The sequence below is a fragment of the Pteropus alecto genome, unplaced genomic scaffold (assembly GCF_000325575.1).
Source record: "Pteropus alecto unplaced genomic scaffold, ASM32557v1 scaffold101, whole genome shotgun sequence".
In the NCBI taxonomy this organism is placed as follows: domain Eukaryota; kingdom Metazoa; phylum Chordata; class Mammalia; order Chiroptera; family Pteropodidae; genus Pteropus; species Pteropus alecto.
This window is the reverse complement of record NW_006432945.1, coordinates 19789600-19796377: the sequence shown is the minus strand read 5'-3', so window position 1 is coordinate 19796377 and position 6778 is coordinate 19789600.

Genomic DNA, 6778 nt, shown 5'->3' with positions numbered 1-6778 from the left:
TTATCACCACCTTATTGTTTTTAGTCTCTGGCCACCCAAGGCTTTCCTACCTGCTCCCCTGAGGCAGCATGTCACCTGCAGGCCACAGACTCTGGAGTGCGGTGCCCCTCCCCAAACCCCTAATCTACCCCCGCTTCCCCCTTGGTCTCAGCCGCTGCCCAGGTTTAGGGATCGTGGCCCTGGGTACCTGGAAAATGAGGGACTTGAGTTGCGTGTGGCCGCCAGTTCGTAGAGACTACCCAGGGAGCACACAGACTCTGGACCCAGAGCGAAGGCCTGTGGGAGGTTTTCCCATCATGCCCCTGGTGCCACTTGCTGGCACATGGGGAGGGGCCCTGATGGGTGCGGAGGTCGTGACTCATTAGGAGCTGCCCCTAATCAGACCCTTGGCAGTTTCTCCTCCTGCCCAGTTCAGGCTAGAGCTGTAGCCCCCTGGTGTGGCTCCTGGACACGCCGGGAAGAGAGTGGGCAGCAGAGCAGGCTTCTTCACACGCAGTGTCAAAGGCAGAAGAAACGGGAACAGGTGCAGGAGGCTTCTGGATGGAAAGCCCTGGCAGGCAGGGTCTTGCGGAGGGCCGGAGGGGACCCTGCTTCCTGACTGGGAGGGCCAAGCCCACAGCGGCCTCTGACAAACTGGAGGTAGTTGGCATGAGTCTGGGGACTCTTGTGCCAGAGCTGGCTGACGGGCATGTGACCTATGCAGTTACACAGGGCCTTGTGCTGGGAGGGGTCTTGGTCTTGACGTTGCTCTCTTGAAATTCTTAATGAGTTTTGAGGAAGGGGCTCTGCATTTTCATTTTTCAGTGGGCCCTGCAAATACGCGCCTTACGAGTAAGTTTAAGAACCAGAAATTAGAGCGCTCGGGGCTGTCCAGTGCGCTTTGTGGGGACCAAAGAGTGTTTCTGCAGGTGTAAGAAGTATGTACATGCTCTCTCAACATCAGCGAATAGAAGAAGTGATTTCCAAAACTATTTGGATGTTTAGGGAATGGGCAATATGTTGGATAAGTCTGATCCCACACACGCTGTAATGAAGTCCAAGTCTCAGGCTTCCAGCGAGAAAGGTCCTTGTCCCTGAACTCTCTCGGGACTTTGGCCATTTCTGCACTTCCTTACACTCTTCTCCCACGGGACAGAAGCAGTTTCCTTTCCCCCCTTTTTTTTCTGTCATGTCTTCTGCTTCTCCAGTTAAGATTTACATTATAATTAATGTAGCTCTACAGATGAGTTAAAAACCCAAGTGCAGGCCACAGTCATGAAAACACAGAGAGAGAAGAGACTGAGTTAACGAGAGCCTGTTTAGGTCCCCGAATGAGTGGGCGGCCTTCCCTTCAAGTGGCACTGCACCTGAGTGTGCACAGCATATTGCATCCCGAGATGAGCGGGCTTCTGGAGAGCACAGCGCTCAGATCTGGGCCCGGGAGGTATAAGCATCTGTACGTGTGCGCATCCATTGGTATCTTTGCTCGAGTGTGACTCTGTTAGAATTCACACTGATTCGTTCAATCAGCAAACATTGACCAGGAATCTGCTATCTGTGAGACACTAGGAATGGAAAGATGAACAAGATGCTCTCCTGTCCCCGTGGAGTTTGAGCGTGCTGGTCGGGGAGACAGACCTTTGGAGAGACACAAAGGAGTGTCGTCGGATCACCGGTGCTGCTGTGCGCAGAGCATCCTGGGAGCACAGATGGGGGCACCTGGCCCTGCTTTGACAAGGGGGCGATGAGAAAGAGGCAGGAAAGGCTTCCTGAAGGAGCGACGACCAAGTTGATTTTTAAAGGATAATGAAGAATTAGCCAGGTAAAAACAAAAGGCAGTTCAGGCAGAGGGTGCAACCTGAGAAATTCAAGAAGCCAGGTACAGCGGAGCAGGATGGCAGCCCCACTGGCAGGCCCGTCTTGCTGGGGCGGAATATTTTAGGCTAGGAGTGGGCGGGGAGAGGTCTAGAGAGACAGAGCTGAGGCTGAGATGCAGGCGGGGCCTCCTTTCCCTCCCTCACCCTCTAAAAGTGACCAGATGCCATGCCCTGTCATCCCCACTTGCTTGCCCGAACATGCCCACAGCCTCCTGTCTGAGTTCAGGTCCCCACTGTCCCCTACGCGTTACTGTGACAGCCTCCTTTCCTCCACCCCAATCTCCATGCTGTTGCCATTTCTAAAATGCAAATTTGATCATGTCTCTTCCCTGTCTAAAATTCTTCATTTGCTCCTCATCACCTTCGGGATAAAATCCAAACTCGTTAGCATGCCACACAAAGTCCTCTGTGACCTGGCCCCTATTTATTGCTCTGGCCTCAAGTGTTCCCACTCCACGTCCCTCCCCTTGACCTGACACCTCACGCTCTGGCTCCACAGGTGCGTGAGCACTTGGGGTTCCCTGAACACACTGTGCTTACTTGCCTCCAAACATCTGCCCTTCATATTCTGTCTGCTCGGGATCTCCACACATCCCTCCCTGGACCTCCCGACCTCTGGGCCTTCAGGCCAGAGCACCGAGGGTCACCTCTGGGAGCCTGGGAGCCAGGCTACACCTCTGCTCACGTTGGTCCTGGCACACACCACATTGCGGAGCACCCGTCTCTTTCCTTCCAACTCTGAGTTGTCAGGTCCAGCACTGCCTCTTTTACTTTTGGCCCCTGAGGGTCTTGTGTACTCCTGGCACATGTGATGACTGTTTGTGGAAGGAACAAATAGGCAAAGACACAAACTGAGGTCTGATTCCAAACTCATGCTCTTTGCACGTGGCATCGTGTCATTCACTCAGCAAACGTTTAGCAGGTATCTGCTTCATGCCAGTCACGTGGGTTCCATGGTGTCATCTGGATGACGCTTCTCGTTTCCCTTCGGTGGCTGTCTCTCCCAGGTGATCATCCTTTGCCGTCCTGACTCTGACCAGATTCTCATTAGTCTAGTCTGATTCCTGTTAGAACCGCAGCTGCCTGCCGCTCCCACCTGCCGCTCCCACCTGCCGCATCTGCATTTGACATGTGGCCACCTGACTCGGGTGTCTGCTGAGCCAGGTTTCCAGTCTGTTTGGTGCCCCGGGTTCTGGCACAAACACTTCCTTGACGGTTGCAGGCTGCCTCCTTCCCTTTGCACCCTGTAACCTGGTTTTACTCTCCCATCTCTGCATTCACCAGTGGTCTCCTGTGGCCCAGGCGACCTTCCGCAGTTCTCGCCTGCCTGCAGCCACACCGTCTTCTCAGAAACCCTTTCTCGCTGGCCTCTGCGATGTTACGCACTCCTGCTTCTCCATCTTTGTTTCTAACAGCTCCTTTTTCTTTCTCTTTTCTTGGGTTCTCCTTTATTCCTAAGCCTGTGAGTTAGGAAAAACTGTAGGCTTTTCTTCAATGCTCAGTTTCAAGCTCCCCACCTTTCTTCGTCCGTGTTCCTCCCTGACAGTTCGTCTAGTCACACGGCTCTGGTAAATGTAAAAATAGCTAACATCTGAACACCACAGTATCCAGAGCACCTCCACATCCCGACTTTGGTTACCCGCTTTCCAGCACACGGGTGTCTCCAGACTCCACAGCCCGGGTCCAGGGACCTTGCTATTCTTAGCAGTTTCTTTTTGACACCTGTTCGCATTAAATCTCATTCTAGTCCTTTCTCTGGACTCCCACTGCCCTAGCCCAAACTTCTGTCATAGCATGGATAACAACATTGCCTTCGCTGACTGTAGGAAGATAAAGCTCCCCAAATTCAAAAGAGTGCATGGATTATCTCGGGAGGCCTGCTTGCATAAAAAGGAAAAGGCTGGTTCTGTCGAATTCCAGGAAGAAGAAGATTAAGTATAGATAAAGGGAGTGTCAAAGGGAGTGTCAAAGGAAGTGTCGATTGTACCTTGATCTTCAGGATGTTACTTTAATTATGTTATCTTGGGAGACCAAAAGGAACAGATTATGTATAAAAAGAAGCATAAGAAATAAACTCGGAGAGACAGTTGTGAGATCTGTTCTCCCTCCTGCACCCTGTCTGTCTTCTCTTTTTTCTCAGTCCCCGCTCCCCCATTCAGGTACCCGGTTTGACTTGGTTGGCTGGCTTCCGACAGCTGACCATCTCTCTGCTACTAAACTGTCATCTGTACGCCACGTGGGTCTTCTTTCCCCGACACCCAGTACAGGTCCTGGCCGGGATGTGTGCCAAATAACCAATGAATGCTTGAAGAACTTTCCCAGTTTCCTGGTCCTGAATTCCAATGGTCACTTTGAGTTCTCGTCTACATCCTGTTAGTCGCCGCGTCGACTGGTTCTTCGTGCCTTGTGTTTCGTGACGTTGTCCCTTCTCTTCCGTTGCTGTCACTACATTCACCCGGACTCTTGCACTTTGCACAACTGCGATGTCCCCATCTCGGTCTCCCTGCTCTGACTTTTACTCTTGTCAATTCGGCCTTGCGTTTCCTCTGCAAGAACAATGTAGAAACGCCGTTTGTATGAGGGTCAGGTTTAAGTCCTCATTCTGATATTTAAGGCCGTTCCATGTCTCCTGCAACTTCCGCATCATCAACTTGTCTTTCATCATTGTTCTCTTACCTCCCAGATGCCAGACAGACCCCTCCCACCGTGTGTCTAAATTTTACCCTTCCTTTAAGGTCCAACCCAAATCCCATTTTCTCCAGGAAGCTTTTGACTCTTTTGGTCCTGAACAGTGTGTTTTCTCTTTGACCTGTTACTGTTTATTGTTACATAACGTATTGTTGTAGTGTACCTGAGTATTTCATCATCTGTGGCTGGGTTGGCAGTTTATGGCCTGTGAGCCTGTTTCATACAACCTTTGAGCTAAGAATAGCTTCGAAATTAAAATTTTTTTAAGGAAAAAAAAAGGCTATTTCATAATACATGAAAATTACATGAAATTTACTCTTCAGTGTCCACAAACAGTTTTATTAGAACATAGTGACACCTATTTGTTTATGTGTTGTCTGTGACCGTTTTCAGACTGTAATGGGAGACCTGGAGTGTCAGCAGAGACCATAAGGCCCACAAAGCCTAAAATCTTTCCTCTCTGGCTGTTGCAGATGAAGCTGGCTGACCTCTAATCTAGGACCTCGAATTTCCTTTATAATTTTGCACAGCTGTTGAAGAACTTTGGAGAGATCTGTTTCAGTAAAGACAGGCTTTTCTTTGCTAATTTCCCATTCATTAGAAAGGTGAGGGAAGCCAGAGCAGCAAGCTGCAGAGTGAGGAGGAGCTAGCCTAGTTAGAAACTAAGGGACTCAGACCACCACATTCCCTTTGGAAAATGAGAGCCAGAGTATCGCAGGAGGCTGTGGGACGAGACATGGTCTTTTTTGCATCTTGTCTGTTTCTGACTTGGCTGAGGAAACGTACAAGCACAGAGATATAGCTAGAGAAAGGGTGTTTGTTCAAGGTCTTAACCTGAATCTGTCGTTGAGAAGAGGTGAGTGATTGCCGAGGGAAGCTGAGCTATTAAGGACTCAGCTATTACAGGCCATAAAAAAAACTGTCCGAAGGGAGTAACAGCTAAAGCTGAGTGTTTGGCTTTGGCTGACTGAAGCTGTAAGTAGGCTAAGAGGTTTTACAATGCCCTCTTCCAAGAGAATTGAAAAGATTTCCTTAGAGTACAAAGAAGGTAGATATTTACATACACAGGAATCACTGTTGAAGTTATCAGAAAGTTCATGACATCTATCTAGGTGTTCTATTTCTTTTCATCTTGCTCTAATCATATTTTTTCTTAAAACTTATACAACAGTAATTATTTAGTAAAGTTCCATCTTATCGAAAAATAATCTATAGATTGGGCTGTGAGCTTTATCTGTCACATCTGGTTCCTACACCTGGGCAGGGTCCCCTTGGCCAGTTTTGGTCCTCAAACATGGACCGCCAAATAGGTTGCTGCTTGAATTGCAAGAAGAAGCAAGCTAGACTCTAAGAGCTAGAACTCGCATATTGAAACCTATTTTAATGGCAATAATAGGTGTCAGGTCATACGTGTGTCTCCTTTTGTTACAGCTTCACCACCATGCCTGGCACAGTGGAGGCTCATTGTCAGATTGAACTTGAACGAATAAGCTTTTCGGAGGAGCTCAGTCCCTACTTGGGTGGATGCTAGGGAATCATCATTTTGTTGGGGAAGGGTTTTTTTGCATTATGTGAGAAGTAGGACTGATGAATCGAAACATCTCTCAACACCTAAGATTTATGATCTTCCAAATCAAACAGGCACTTCGCAATTTCCCTGTTCCTTGCCACGGAATACTGCCCACTTGCGCCTCCCTCTCTGTCCTTCTGCCCTTTCGCCCTTCTCTTAGGCAGACCGCCACCCTATCAGTAAATCACTCGTAATACCTCCTGCCTTTACCCCTTTCATTCATTGTTTCCTGCTTCCCACGAACCATCTTGGTTTCTTTCCAGCTCTACTTTCCTCGCCTTCTCAAACTCACACGCCCCTGCCTGCCCTCCCTCTCCCTGCGCTCCCCCTTTTCTCCTTGTGAGCTCTGGGCCCTGACGCTCGCCCCTCCTTCCCGCGCTCCGACAGCCTTACCCTACTTGGAAATGCAGCGGGCCTCTGGGCCTGCCTCCATTGGTGCGAGGGGCTGTCACTCTGCGGCAGGGGGCGCTCGTATTGGTCTGGCTGGAGGCGGGGCCCGAGCCGACTATAAAAGGCGGGGCCCGGGGCGCCGCGCGGAGCGGCGCTGATCGGCGGGCGCCGGGCGGTGGAGCGATCCCCGGGAGCCGGGCACGGGCCTCCAGCGGGGCTTCCCGCACCGACTCTCCGCGCCTGGCCAGGCGGCGCTGCCACCCCAGCTTAGCAG